A 16,063-nucleotide genomic window follows, 5' to 3' on the forward strand; every position below is an offset into this window, starting at 1 on the left:
GAAGGGGTGATCAGCCCGAGGAACTCACGGACGAACTGGTGCAGCTCACTGTAACCAATGCTGCGTGCACCAGAGTGAATTGGTGGAGTGCTGACTTCCGTCATTATCTACGCCATTGAGACACCAGTGTCTGCTAATTTAAATAAACAAATATTCCACAATTTGAGATAGCGAAATAGCGAATGAAATACGAATTGAATAGCCAAGACTAATCCATTAGTATTGAGATTTCTCAATACGCATACGTTTCGCATGTATTTATAAACGCGTATATTTCGAACATAGTTCTATACGCGTATACGCGCGAATATTTTTGTATATTTCTCTGTACTCATTACGTACAGCAAGGAATGGTGTAGCTGGTTATTTAGATGTGACAGTGTGAAAAGGAGCACGATAGCAACCACAAAATGACGTTACACTGTGCTGACCTATGATTTATTTAGTTTGGCGACAGAAAAAGAATTCTAATGGCACTGGAAAGCGTTCTGAAAATCCCGAAAAGAAGACACGCATGAGGGGTTCTCGTTCGCTGAGAAATTTAATTTCGAAGCTGTTGTGTTGACAGGTTTACAGACTGCTCTATTTGCCTAGTAGATAAAAAAATCGCGCAATTACTCATTTTTCGTTCAATTTGGTAGTTGTGTAGGTTCCGTTAACTTCTTTGATGATTTACTATGTCTGTTTTTGCTTGGTACCTCCTCGCATTTGTCACATTATTGCCCTAACAAGACTCCTAACAATAAGCTCCCAGATTCCTGTTCATTGCTTTTGTCACGTTGTAGTTTCTTTTTCGAAGCCACCCTAACATAAGCCTCTTTCTCACCCGTTTGCATTTCGAGACAGTATAGAAAACTTGAAACTACAACCCCTGGGATCGGCTGATGATCGTTATTTGTTTCATGAACACACCTCTGTCAGGCTTATGAGGTTGAATGAAAGCAAAAACTTTATGAACGATGGTATCAGAAAGTAACCAAGAAATAACCGTTAAGTCGTTACCCGTTCTTTTAATCGGAAAGGTAATGGCCAGTGTGAACATGTTTCAGTTGGCGTCACTCCACCGAACCGCTTCCCAGGACAATGTGTGAATGATTTAGTAGAAAATCGAAACACAAAATAGCGTGCAGTAAGAAACACCAGTAGTGATTCGTGGCCTTTAACCCCAACGTGGTTCGTTCTATTATATTGCCTTGTGGAAAAGTACACGTATACAAAATAAATATATGTACGGCAAGCTGTTGCTTTGTGCGCGAATGGGGTGGTTGCCGGCTCGACTAAAATATACGGGAAATAGTAGAAAAACAACGACTACCAAATAACCCGGGAAGAATGACAGCTTACCAGATACCCCTGTGAAGTCAACATACGGTTTAGAAATATTTTTGTACACTTTTGATTGTATAGTCCAATAGGTCAGGGTGATTTAGTTAAAGAAAAGTGCTTAAAAATAGGATAGATATGTTCTTTATATGTGTGCAGCCTCATAAGTAATTTGCTGTTGGACACGCGTGCGCAAAGTAGTTAAAACCATTTCAGATAATGCAGTGAATTTCAGGCTTCGACATAACTGGAGTCCTTTATTTTGAAATGTTTCCTTCCGCGTGTTACTTTATTCATGCTTCGCGCCGAGGGTGCGATCACTTAATTCAAGACACTTCAGAACCAATCCCGAAGGGTCAGAATAATAGAAAAAGAAGTGGATCGTTACAGAAAACGGTCCCGAAGACGTGCAGTTATACATAACTGAGGCATGACACGAGAGCTCATGCTAGCAAACTCAGTGGCACACACTCGTCAAAAGGACAAAGTGAAAGGAAATTGTAGCAATCTGTTCCTAGATAGCTAGACGAGATTCTATCAGTTCTCGCGCTTCTGGCAAAATTATACGCATGCGCGGAGGGTTCGCTGGTTTGAGAGCACCCACTGATAACAAACTAATCGCATGTCTACGGGAGAGTTATGCGTCGAATGATAAAGAACTAGAGAGATATCCGGGGTCTCGAAGCCCGGAAGTCGGAATGATACGCGCAATATTTCCGAATAAGAAGTGCGCAAGTGCGAGTGAGAGTTTTCATAAGTAAACTAGACGAAGCGAGAATAATCCACAGCTCCTGCACTGGCAGCCAGCACAAAGCGAAGTATCAGTTTTCGCGGAAACCGGTGAGGAGAGGGGGCACAATAATTAGGGACCATGAAATGTTGTAGCACGTCCTGAGCGACATACTGGTGGCACGGTGGCGCTTCTTTTTTAACAAGCGCTTTTCTCAAACGCTTTTTTGCCGCCACGCATGTAGCATGACCATAACGACTTGGGACTTGATTACGCAGGCGTAAATGTACAGCAGCCACCCTAAAGCGTTTAAAAATCAGAAGAAAATGAATGGGTGCGCCTTTTTTATTGTCATCTCATAAAAAGGTCAGATACATGTCTGTAAAGCAGTCATCATGGACATTTTCCGTGCTCATGCATCGTTAGATGGGACCAGCCTGCGTACCTTATTTGTGCCATTAACAAAACGAGCTGGTTTGATGAAGGCTGCATGCTAATTAGATGCCTTTTCTATTACAAAACTAAATCAGCTGTCAGTAAGCGGAGCGTGTCGTCTTTTTATAGGCCACATTAATTCGTCTGTGTCAGAGTTAAGTCAGAGGTAGGTCTGTGTCCAAAACTTTTTGGGTCCTGTTTTTCTTAGGAAAATGTCTTGGAATTAGTGTGTCTGCTTGTAAACACCTTGTAAATATTTCCAAATTTTCATTTCCAGAACGCAATATTGAGGACTCTGTAAACGACCAGGGTAAATTAACTTTTACACTTCTCTTTATTTTGGTAATATGGGCTCTTGATACTAGGATATCGTTTATATATTATTGCTCATACTGATTAGCTTACTGAACATTTCAGGTTGTTTCAAATTGCTTTTTTGCACACGGAGCGAAGGGATATATGCGGTCGTTTCATTACAAACTGACGAAATATGCTTCCAATTGTGTAATGCTTAACAAAAATAATTATTTAGGCGAGGAGAAATGAATGTGCAGTAGTATATACCAAATACTCACGATATTATCTGAATACATACCGTTAAAATCACGGTGAAAATTCATGAAAAACACTCCACATTCGTTGTTTTCGCTCTGGTATACTAATGTCTCAAACGGGGTCCGAACTTCTAAAATGAAAATGATAAAACAAAGTAGGTGAGCATTTTTGGCTAGCGAGGAAGCACATTTTTTATCAACATCATTGCTAATAGCTTACATTAACCTTGATATTGCTCTTATGTATGCAAATATCCATGGTCGTAAGCCTAAGCCAGTCACTATAATACCATATATTACCAAATTAGGTTGCTCTATTTGCATAGTGTTGTAGAAGTACCTGCAGCGCTCGTCTTTTCCCCAGACTAAAAGCCGTAAGTCGCTGGGACTTCAATCTTCGTCAAAAAAAAAAAAATGCTACCAAGGCCTACACTTTTTGATAAACTTGACACTGCCTGTTTGATAATAATATCACTAAAAATTTTTATCAATGAGGCAGATTGAGCACTTCATCTTGATTCTAGAATTCGTGCTTTTGGCTGCCACGTCCTAGCAGGCGTCACCCATGTCAACATCTAGTAATCTGCCAAAGGCCGGTCTGATTCCGGGATCAAATATGGCCTGAAGTTCACATAGTGGAGCAAATGTCGGCTGTGCCATTGCGATATAGATTCAACGCTATCTCGATACACATATAGTGAACAATATAAATGCTGCCATGAAGCAAGCAGGGGGGGGGGGATATATTGAGCTGACATTTGTTTCATTTGCAACATGGGTCACGACGTTGGCTTTCTTGGGAAAACATTAGCCGTTGTAAGCAACATTTTGTTCGTCTGACGCTTTTCGGGCACCAAATGTTAAGGCTGAATAACGCTTAAAGAATCGGTGCGATGATTGCAGGAAAGGAAGCAAAGCTGGCTTGCTCAGTGTTATGATATGAACCTTCAATAAAGCTGGTATTTCTACTTGCTGGCTGCTCGGCACAGGCCACATGGAATGCTGTTTTCACTGAAAGTTATGTACCGCCAAATTTATGCTTATCTGTTCGAAGAGGTGGGCTGACTTCACGCTGCTGTGAAACACCAGGTTTTCTGCAATTGCATAAATATCACCGGTACAAAGACAAGCTCCTTAGCAATTTATTACGTGATCCGGCTGCTGGTACAAGTGCAGATGTATTATATGTCTAATTTACAGTGTTCAGTTACAATTATAAAGGTCATTTTATTAAAATGAATAATGCTTTTCACACCGGAATAACATCTTAGTCTCTTAGCAAGATATCTTAGCAAGATATCGCTCTCTCAAAAATCAAACAAAAGTCCCCGTTTCACAACACAATCGGTGCATAATACAGAAAGAAGTACATGTTGCTGGGCTACTAGGTTCATGTTGTTGAGCCCACCAGAAATATGATCGCTTTGGCGCAAACAAGGAAGAACGGACGGGAACAAGGGGAGCGCCATTGTTCTCTCGCGTTCTTCCTTGTTTCTTGGTCATGTTCCTTGGTCCTTCCTTCCTTGATCATATTTATTGCTACTCAGCGATACGTAATAGCTTTGAAGCGAGGATTTTCTTGCGAACTCCCTCATGGTATTGAACGGGTCGGTCAGTTGATCAGTCATGCGGTCAGTGGTGGTGTGGTCAGCGGTCTCGACCGTAAGGAATAAGCGCACCTGGCTGTAAATTTAGTACCTTGGGGTCCAGGGCTGCAGACCGATTCTTTATGAGGTCACAGTCGCTTTTTACACAATATTTATGACGTTGAATGAAATTAGGTATGTACAGGAACTATTTACGATGACATGATCACTAGACGATCGTACCCAATGACAGGGAAACGAGCAGTACATACAAAGAAGACGCCAGACAAGCAACACCTTCCTTCACAAGAAAAACCTTAAAGGAGAAGGCCACATTATCTAACCACATTATGCACTTATCCGCATGAGATTCATTTCGATCATAAATTTCCTCTAAATACATATTCAGTTGAGCCAAATGTGCTTTAAGTAAACTAGTCTTTCTTAGTTCCGGTCCAGCATGCGATTTCTCCATAGGCTATGCAGGCCTATAAGTAAAAGCTTATTGATGGGTACATCATAATATGGAACAAAATATCGGATACGCTGAAAGTTTGGGTCACAGTCTTTATTCATATTTCTATAAAGGGCATCTCATAATTAAATGAGCGCTTCAAAATTAATGAGTTGTGCTCACTTGTTTCAGGCATGTTACGAAGGCGAAAAGTAATTGACGAAGCAAGAATATTATTTTTTCGATGCCATGATCCAACTGGCAATCTTTCCATGTGTAATTTGGAAAAACAATCCGTTTGAATAAAGGGGAGCTTTATTCAATAAATAAAGGGGAATAAAGGGGAACATTTTACGAACTTTTTGAAGTTCGTCATGGCCTGGTGATCTTATGAACATTTATCTTTCAAATGGCGGCGCGTGCAAAATCGGTAATACGTGTTTGTAAAATTTTTTTTTAGCCGATAGAGTAAAAATATTTTTTCGAATTAGGAAGAGTCGCAAAAGCAATTGAAAACTAAAACTCACGCATGAACCCTGAGAAACGCGACGGCTCCTAATATCAGATGACAGCTATCCTGAAAAAAGTGAGATCACGAAACCAACTGTCGCTTTTTCATATGCATCAACCCTGACTCTCCAGCATTCACTTGTCGATAAATGTTATCGGGTTTCCTGAGTTGTGAACTGTAAGACCATACATATGCTGAAAATTGAAAATATGAAGCTTTGTGCAAATCAAGAACCTAAAACACAAGAAAATGCTTTGGTTGCCACAATTTTGTGGCAGGCTTCTGCTCAAATAAATATTGAAGGATGCTGCAGGACAAATTTTTTGTATAGCTTTCAAGGGTTGGAGTGTGCTTTTTGCGTAGTGTGCTTTTTGGCATCGCAATGAATATCTGCACCACGAACGCGTAATTTCTCCCTTTTCGGTCCCGACACATCTACATTGAAATGGCCGACAACGACCACGAGGTAGTGTCATCGCAAGTAACTCATGCAGTGTGAGTAGCCATTAACCTTACGAGACTATGAGCCATTGCATTTTAACGCGATAGCGTTAAGGAGCTCGTGTAGCAGAAAAGCCGGTGTCGTTGGCGTCGGCGTCAGCGGCGTTGGCCATGAGCGATAAATACCAGAAGGCACTTCATAAATAAAAAGCATCTTACAAGATGGGCTGGTGGGAATCGACCCAGGGTCTTCGGAGTGTGATACGGAGACGCTACCACTCAGCCACGAGTTCGTTCCTTCGAAACGGGACAAAATCGCCTCTAGTTGCCTTAGAAACGCGCCGTAGAAAGTTGTACTGCGGTGTATATCGGTAATTATGACCATGTAACTTACAAAAGTCGCAGTTTCACGAGTAGTGAAGTACGCTTCCACTACATTTCTTCTGCGCTCTGCGCACACGCACAGCCATATTGCGGCAAACACAGAAAACCCCCTCCTCGCTATGTACGGCGCTGCCCCGACACGTGGCGCGCCACCCGCCCCATGATCGCGCCCGCCTTAGTGGCGCGTCGGGGCCCGGCTATCTGTGCCGATCGCGACGTTTGGCTGGCGTAGCGCGTTTGAGTAGGCGGTGCGAACGGGGTGCGATAACGCTATCGCGTTCCACTCTTGAAGGCGAAGCTTAAGCGTCGTCCAATTTTTTTTATTGCTTACGGGGGTATAAGCCATTGATGATGACAGTTTTAAACATGCTGTTTGGTATGGTACATGCGTGATTAGAAAGAACGTGCGTAATACTTTTTTACACTTTGCTGAGTGCTTGTAGCCTCTGCCTTACAGGGCTATCAGCCATTTCTTGCGGGCTTACGGTGGTATGAGTGCTTACGGGGGTATGTGCAGTTGATGATGATAGTTTTTGTGCACAGACACGAAAATTCTATGATAACCTACACTGTAAAAAATTTCCGTAATTATACGGGGATTTCCGTCATTATACGGAGAACTGCAGGGTAAAAATACGGAAACTATGTCATATTTCAAAAATACGGCAAAATCTGCCGTTAATATACGGAAAGTGCTCTCCGTTTTCAGCTTTACGGACATTTTCACTGTAATCATATGTACGGCTATACACTGTTTTGGACGAAACAGACAGAATTCCGTATTTTTGTTATGCGAACATGCATATTATTGTGAGAAAACTTAAGCTGTCTGAATGAGCGCTCGTACTCGTAAAGTTTCAGCCAACAATATTTTATTGAACACGCAAACTGTACGCATTATGAAGATGCGTACAAAATGTGAGAGCTAGCCTTCTACCAAAAGCTGCAATAACAGATCGTATAAATATATACGCATCTTCTATTGCGGTCGCAGTTTGCCGCGCATATGGGCCTCGCTGATCATATGCGCAAATATATGCGTGTTCTCGCAATGTTCTCAAATTAAGCGCTTTGTAGTTAATAGTTGTAGTTTAAGTGAACGAAGAGCCGTGGACATACGTGCATACGTAAACAATCTTGCAGCATTCAGGTGCTGGTGCACTGGGAATGACATTGGTGCTCTGTATACGCCAAAAATTGTGTGCACTCTAAATCAGTACCGAAACGCAGGGAGTGGTATAATGACCGTAACGGCATTTACATTTTGCAACAAATGGTCTCGAAGGGGGCTGGCGGCCTATAGATCCAAGTACAACGGTCGGATGAAATTTTCGAATGCGGCAAGCAATTAACACAAGTGTCACAGGGCATTGCTGAACTGCAATGTAGTTGGTTTAACTCATTCCCATAATATTTACAAAATATCTCGTCTCTGACAATAACTGCCCATTCATTGAGACAAATCGATTACGCATAATCTTCACTGTTCATGTGTTAATTCTTGCGTTAAGATGTAATCGCAAACATTTGGCGCTTCATCTTGAACCAAGACCGGTAAGCGCGCTCGTTCTTGTACGGTAGAATAAAGAACGCGAACATGCACCGACATGTGTGTGAACTACTGGAAGGTGACTGAAGATGAAGGACCTATTACCGTGCTAGAACTGTGTGTACTATCAAAAAGAAGAAAAAAATAATACGGAAAGAAAGAATGCCCAGTGCCGAGATGTAACGATTCAAGCTTTATTTCTTTTTGACCTAGAATGCAACACCATTAGTTCCATGTGCTTTATATATGGGTAATGTTATGACACAACTCATTATTTACCCGTTCATTACATGCACCAACCAGCCCAAATTATCGCTATACTAGAGATTATGGACGCATCGCAGTGCATTGCTTTGCACTTCATTGCAGCACAGGGGTTAGCTATCCCCAGTAGCGAACGCTTTGGTTGACCTCCCTGCCTTTCTGCTTCTTGCATTCTCTCTCTCTTTGTATAAAACGCACTAACTTGTGGGAGAGAAAGTGTTCTCCTCTTTTAGAATTCAATTAATTGTCAAGCAATTATATTGCAGTTCCAGTAACTGTATCGACCGGGTCCCGGTCGAAGAAACCAACAGCAGGCGTTTCAAGACAATGTTTATGTTTATGTTTCAAGACAATATTATGTTTATTGCGCTGGGCATTTTATACCAGAGCGAGGGAAAGGGTGTAGTGGAAATAGAGGGCAAGGAAAGGCACGTGTCGTTCCAGCGTGCCAAGATAGCTTGTGCTCGTTGAACTGATACGATACAGTAACTAGAGCACAAATGCGAAAACGAAACCGATTCTGTTCGCGCTCACAGAGTGCGGCACCAGGGGGCAGCGCGCGCTGCGCGTCCGTTAGGAGTGGCAGACAGAGCTGCACATGTGTAGTCAGCCGGAATTTTTCGTGTCGTGTTGTAAAAGTTGTTAATTTGCCGTAAATATCTCTTGATTTGTACTCAAGAGTGAAGCAAGACTCCAAGGAAGAGAGATTGACGCATCGGGAGCGAAGAACAGAAACGATGGATGGTTACGCTGCTTGGGTCTCGGCACGTTCGAATTGGCAAAGTTCCGAATTTGTCGCTGTGTTTTGTACGCTTGTGCGCTCGTCATTTGCCGTCATCGCGCGGAGATATTTGCGCTGGATGTCTTTCACTTCGTGTACAAAACTCTGCACGCTGCGGCATCGAAGAAGTTGTCCTGTGTTTGGGTGCACGTATGCGCTTGGACACGGATATATCCTGCTTGCTCTCAACGGGTGTTCAACAGTCTACGCGCACTCGTAACTTGCTCATGAGGTAAGCCCATTTTAATCTTATTTGGTTTGCATAACGTAGGTGTTAGTGATGTGTGGTAAGCCGGTGTCGCGAACAGAAGTATTGTTTCAAAAGACCACTATGCAACGTCTTAGGGCAAAACTGATGCATGAATGGGGAAAGGGATCACCCTATCTTTTCAGATCGATTCCAGTCGTAGCGCGATCGGCTCGATCGCAATTTCCGTGAGGTACTTCTAACCTTTTGCTCACTCGCGTTAAAAGCGTAGAATAAAACTGCGTTCAGTTGCGCACTGTATTGACGCTTGTATTGGCTTGAGAGCATACTGTATCCGATACAAGAACTTCTGTTAAAATACGGAAATAAACGTTCGAGGCAATAGCAGTCGTTCACTACCTGTGATCGTTACTTTCTTGCTTGGGTGCACGTTTTAATTGTGACCAGAAAAAAAAGGTTCTTTCCTCTGGCTGCTCTGCTGTGTTTCCTCGGTGCAACTTTTTGCAGTGCAGCAAGACGTGTTGCTTCGAATGATGTCTGGGCAGTCAAGGCATTCGTGTCAGTAAGCAAGCAGTAAACGGGGTATCAGTGCGAAAAAAATTGGACATACAAGAGAAGCGAATGGTATCATCATTGACTCTTTTATTTTACGAATAATTCAGTTGTATTACTAAAGCGGAGAGTGGATATGCATGAAAGTCAGATTGTATTGATACTCAGCAAAAACAAGGTAACTTATCATTACTAATCAATCCTTTTCTTTTACTGAAAGGCAAGTTGCTGTTGTGCTGGAGCTGAGAAGAGGTCTGCTGCCTGCAATGGGTCCATCTCTCTCAAGTTATCGCAGTATTGTAGCTCTCAAAGTGAGGGGATTTTTTTTTTCTCTTAGCTATTTGCCACCTGAATCATGACTGCCACCTGCCACCTGAATCAAGCTGTGTAGGTGATCACTGTTAGTGACATTGGAGTGCTGGTGGACAAGCACTCCTTTATGATTGCAACGCATATGACAGAGTGTAGCTGTGGCAGTATGCGAAGGTGTTAATCTATAAGCCAAATTAGGTTCTTTGAGGTAATATGTTAATATATTGATTACATTGGATTGTGGTCTAGCAGGCAAAAATGCTAAACAAGGAGAAGTCATTTTAATTTGCACTTGGTAAGATGTGCAAGCAATTCAGGCTGTTACCCATGAAATGGGACATTTGTAGATGTCTTCTACAATGCTGCAGTCCTGAATAGCTTCAGAGTTTAGTGATACCACTATAATTTCTCTGTAAAGCATGCAGCACAGTTTAGCATTGGGGGAGGCTTGCATCAACAGGAGTCTACTTACTTACTTAGTTAAATGGGGCTTAATGGCGCAAAAGCGGCTAAGGCTATGCTGCGCCAAACATGAGGTGTTTTAAAATCCAGTTAATCAAGGAAAAGGCTTTGTTAATAATCTATATCTTATGTAAAAATCCAGTGTCCTCTAGAAATTTACGAACGTCACATAATGGGACTAGCAGATCACCTAAAATTAGAGCAGGGTGTAAAGGTATGTGTAGTTGATATAATTTGTGCAAAAGTGTTCGTCTGTGTGTTTCAGTCTGCGTACATGTGAGTAATATGTGCATAACTGTTTGTGGCTGTTGACATTTCTCGCATGTTGGTGTGTCTTCTTTCGTAAGTAAGTAATTGTGTGTGAGGTGTGTGTGCCCAATGCGTAGTCGGCATAAAACTACATTGATGAACCGCTCCTGATGGTAGCATGACTTCCACTCGCCAACATTGGGTTTCGTGAGATGTAGTTTGTTGTCAGCACAATGATCCCATTCGCGTTGCCATTTCGCCGTTAAGGCTTTTCTAATCGCGCGGATGCTATCTTTGTATGAAAGTGTTGTGTTTGTTATCTCTTTGTTCGCTGCCATCGATGCATATCTATTGGCTGCTTCGTTACCCGGTATCCCAACATGACTTGGTACCCAGCAGAAGTGGATTGACCTCCCATATTTGTTAAGTGCGACCATGTTCAGTATGTCCCCTAACAGGGGTTCACACTCAGATTTTAGGTTTAGAGCCTTCAGTGTACTTAAGGAATCAGTGTAAATGACTGTGTTTTTGTGCTTGCCAGTGATAATCTTTTTCACTACAAACCATAAAGCGTAAACTTCAGCAGTGAAAACAAGGGCATGTTTTGGTAGACGAATACTTCTTTCCCAATTTTCTGTTACGGCCCCTACACACATGTGTTGTTTTGTTTTGGACCCATCAGTGTAGAATTGCGTGTGATTTTGATACTGGTCCTGAAGAGCACGGAATTCTTGTATAATGTGGTCGTGAGGAGTGTCTCTTTTCCTTAAATGTGTTAATGTCCAGTCGCACAACTGCGTGAAATCGTACCACGGGGCCAACCGTTCTGGTTTCTTGGCAACCTGGAGGACTTCGTGGGGAATTTCATAATCCCGACACTATTGCTCATACTGCAGTACAAGTGGCCTAAACATGTTTGGTTTATTTCTGTAGTGTAAGCGTGAGTTGCACTGTGTGACGATGTTGTAGCATATGTGTTGCGGTGATGACTTGAATTCTGAGTACGTAAGGAAATGTGAGGAATGCTCTGCGCTGCTGTAATGAGGGTTCGTTACATTCAACATATAAACTTTGAATAGGTGACGTGTACTTACTGTGAAGTTCAAATGAGGTGTTACTGTTAGGGTGACTATACATAATTTATGGTTTAATTCTAATCTTGTATGAGGCAGACATAGTTTACCCACTTCGTTAAACAATAGAGATGTAATATCTATGTATACAAGTATTACCCATTCATTTATGCCATTTGGACAATGGCAGAAATGCATGGGCAATACTTGTGTACATAGACATTACATCACTATTGTTTAACCAAGTGGTGCCCCTGCATGCTAAATTTTACAGGGCTATTATTAAGTAATGTCAACTTTTGTTGTAACATTAAGGCACCTTTTATATTATTACAGATTACCACCATTGTGTACCATCATAGTGTGATATTTACACTAAATGTATTTGACTTTGCTATAAAACCCTGCACAGTGGTGCATCATGAAATTTTTTTCTATAGTTTCTGGCCTCAGAATGCACTTCACGTTATATTCTTGTTTGCAACAAAACTATAATGCAGGTTTCTCTCCTTATATTTTGTGGCACTTCAAGCTGCGGCGAGCTAAACCACTGGGGAGCAATACTGGAATCGTTACTGCGTGTGGAGCTGTCTTCAAACACACACAAGGAATACATAATTGCTTTTTCAGCGCAAAACAATGGACACAAGAAAGACGACAGAACAAGGCGCTACTCTCAACTGACATCACTTTATTGCGTCCCTCCTTTGTAGACAGCAGAATCTAGAAGAACATGCGCTGTGAACACCATGTGCAGGAACCACCAACATCTGATCACAAGAGCACACTCATAGGACAGAATCCCCCCCCAAAAAAACATATTGAGCACTGTACAAGGTTAAAGAAAGCACACTAATGCACTGTGACCCCAATGACTGTATGAAGAAAGCTTCCGATAACTCTCTGGCGATGGTATCACGGCTCTTTTTCAAAATCGTCGTATCACGAAACATTGCGAACATAAGCGATCCATACCAACAGGCACAGGTTCCCATTTGGCTCAACATTGTAAAATATGGAAGTGCAAAGCCATGTTTTGTGATACTATGATATTGAAAAAGTACTGTGATACCACCGCCCGAGAGTTATCGGAAGCTTTCTTCATACAGTCATTGGGGTCACAGTGCATTAGTGTGCCTTCTTTAACCTTGTGCGGTGCTCAATATGGTTTTTTGGATCCCGTCGCATGAGTGCGCTCTTGTGATCGGTTGTTGGTGGTCCCTGCACATGGTGCTCACTGCACATGTTCTTCTAGATTCTACTATCTATAAAGGAGTGACGCAATGAAGTGATGTCAGTTGAGAGTAGCGCCTTGTGCTGGTCGTCTTTCTTGTGTCCATTGTTTTGCGCTAAACAAAGTATTTATGGATTCGCACCAACTAGCCCGCCAATGCATTGTGTTGAACGCAAAGAAATGCTGCTTTGCCTTCTTTGACTGTGTTGCGGGCACTTCTGAAGTACTGTCTGTCCAATAACCTTGGTGGCATGGAAGTGCCGTCCACTTCTATGCGTTGCTTTCTGTTTCATTGTGGCATCACATCACATTATATTCATAATGTGTATGTACTTTTTCTAAGAGACCCATATTCCTATCCTTGTGTTATATTTGCTGTCGCATTATTTATGTGCAAATGACCAGTGCTCCAAGTTCCATTTTATCGCAAAGTAAACTGCTGGTACCTAAACAGTTCTGTATATCAGAAAACCAAAGCCGAACTGCCGAACACTATCAAGCAGCAGCCTTAGTACAGTGTCAAGTAGTCAGATTTTATTGGTTATGCAGAGGCGCACAGCGTACCTCTTTATTACTTGCTGAACAATTAAGCTGTGTGAAAACTGAGTATTTATGTAGCTTCAACCACATGCTATTGGCCATTGTTCCTGCCCTCAGCAAATGTGGAAGATTATCATGGCATTTCTTTTTCTAATTCTTTTTCCTTATTACAGTGGGATTACTGCATGTGTAAGTAGGAAACGGATCACTTAGGCAATCACAAGCCAACAATGTGTAAACTTGGAACATTGATTGTACAGTTTGATGACCCAGAATAAGTAGAAATACACCATAAATGATTGACGATTAACTTTTACTTGACACAGGGCTAGAGCATACAGTAAGCATACTGTATGCTCATACGGTGTCACATCAATTTAAATTTTAGTGTAGCTTTACAGTGTACGCTTCTATTGTGGCATTCTGTCAGAGCGATGGTAATGTTTCGCGTGTCTAGCAACTAGACTGTCTATATACAGTAGTAAAAATGTGCGAACTGTATTTTTTAATGATTTGATAGAATGTGTAGAACAATAAAGCCATACAATCAACGCACAGTGATGTGACTTTCTCTGCACATGTTGCAGGTTCAAAAAAGTATGGTGGAAGCTGTTGCCAAGGTTCCGACCAGAAAAGACAGCCAGTATAAAAGGGTCCACACCACTGATCTCTACTACAGGGCATGGACAGCACATCGAGCACCCTCGACTGAAGCCAACCTTGTCCCGGAAGTTGGTGCTTCACAACTTTGTGGCAGCACTTCGTTTGCACGGGTGTGTGGCATTTCTTCCCCTAACATGCCCGCCTGATGTGCCATAAACTACCCAAGCAGTGTTTCGAGGTGTCCAGAATTTTTCCATTGCAGTGTCTACAGTGTAGCTAACATAAATGGCGTGCAATGGAAACACTGGTAAATGAGAAAAAACTTGATGTAAGAGAACACTATCGTATACGGGTTCAGATTGTCATAAAAGCGCTTACCAGACATGTAGAGACCTCCTAAAATGTGAAAAACCACAAAGAAAAGTTTTTCGGCAGCAATATTATCTGATCGCACGCACTAGTTAGTCCACCATATAAATATGCCCTGCTTCCAGGACAAGCGCCTGCATGACACCGCATTTCCACTGGCTTCACCTGCATCCGGTGCGGTGTGCTGCATCCAGCAAAACATTAGAAATCACTGGTGCACAGTGTTTTCTGTCCCCTTTCTCGACACCTACTGAACACATGGTAAACTGCTTCCAAAGCAAAAAAACAGAGGGAAAGGGCTCTGAACACATTGCATTTTAAAGTGGCTGGTACTGGGTAACGCAAGTACTGTGGCATAGTATATTTGCACCAGGCAACCTGTGCGCCCAAAAAGGCTGCTGTTTACTTGCAAATGGCCAACATATTGTGAGCATGTTGAAGTTCATTTTTTATTCTCATCTGGAGAAGAAGCCTTGGAAGCATGAAACACTTCACAAAACCAGCTTCAATATATTGTGTCTGCATCACAATTTCATGGCTGCATGAGTGAACCCTCTGGTTAACATGTAAGAGTGTTCATGATGTTTGCCATGCATTATCCACTTAATTTACAAGTCAACCCTATCTTGAGATTTAAGCTGATGTTGCGTTTAGAGAAATTATGGCCGAGAGCCAGCTTTTGAGAATACAGATTGAGCTCGACAGATTAAACACCAGAACAAGTCGTTGAGGATTTCAGATCAAGAATCTTCAAAGGCCAGTTCATTTAGGGGTGTTAATATTCTGCTCAAAGTTGTTGATTGTTACGTTCGTATGGTGCCCAAGCATTGCGGTAACAACTTCACTTGGAGTACATAGCAAGGGTGTATTCGAAGTAAGCTGCTGGCTTTCTTTCTGTTTTCAAAAACTGGTTTCTTGTTCAGTTCAAATTTTCAAATTTAGCATTGTTTATTAGGTGTTGTGTTCTGTTTCCTTTTCCTGCAGCTTCTTAGTTAAACATCTGAATAGTGAACACAACTTGACCTTTGCTTGATTTTCTAGATTACCACCCTTGATGCAAAACAATTTCACTTCAAAACTGCTTGTACCGTACTGAAAGAATAACTTGAAGCAGCCATAGCCACCAATAACACGCAAGAGATGATTATGAAAATTTTAATATTGTTTTTTGATCTACAGGGTGTCTTAACTATCGTGCACCAAGATTTAGAAATATGTAAATGCGATGTAACTAGACAAAATGAAGGTAATGTTTGCCGTCGCTTTGAGATACTGTGATTATATTTTGCATTCTGCCTAATTACATAATTCTTAATTAGTTAATAAATATCTCAAATAATTAAATGAAATGTATCAATGAAAAGTTGTAGAGCAATATGAAAGCCTCCTTACACACTTTTTTGTTACTGTTACTCATTGTGTGCTACATAAAAGTGTTTTTCCAAGGAA

The 16,063-nt window shown here is 41.7% G+C and overlaps 2 long non-coding RNA genes across 2 annotated transcripts; both read left to right on the plus strand.

Annotated features, from left to right (window-relative positions):
* Nucleotides 1–2,764: 2,764 nt before the first annotated feature.
* Nucleotides 2,765–5,440, plus strand: LOC129385350 (uncharacterized). The gene is made up of 2 exons (XR_008612919.2): nt 2,765–2,798; nt 5,275–5,440. It is a non-coding gene; the product is annotated as an uncharacterized lncRNA (long non-coding RNA).
* Nucleotides 5,441–8,807: 3,367 nt separating this feature from the next.
* On the plus strand, nt 8,808–14,888 carry LOC140219514 (uncharacterized). The gene is made up of 3 exons (XR_011895831.1): nt 8,808–9,244; nt 9,993–10,083; nt 14,230–14,888. It is a non-coding gene; the product is annotated as an uncharacterized lncRNA (long non-coding RNA).
* Nucleotides 14,889–16,063: the final 1,175 nt, after the last annotated feature.

The sequence above is a fragment of the Dermacentor andersoni genome, chromosome 7 (assembly GCF_023375885.2).
Source record: "Dermacentor andersoni chromosome 7, qqDerAnde1_hic_scaffold, whole genome shotgun sequence".
In the NCBI taxonomy this organism is placed as follows: domain Eukaryota; kingdom Metazoa; phylum Arthropoda; class Arachnida; order Ixodida; family Ixodidae; genus Dermacentor; species Dermacentor andersoni.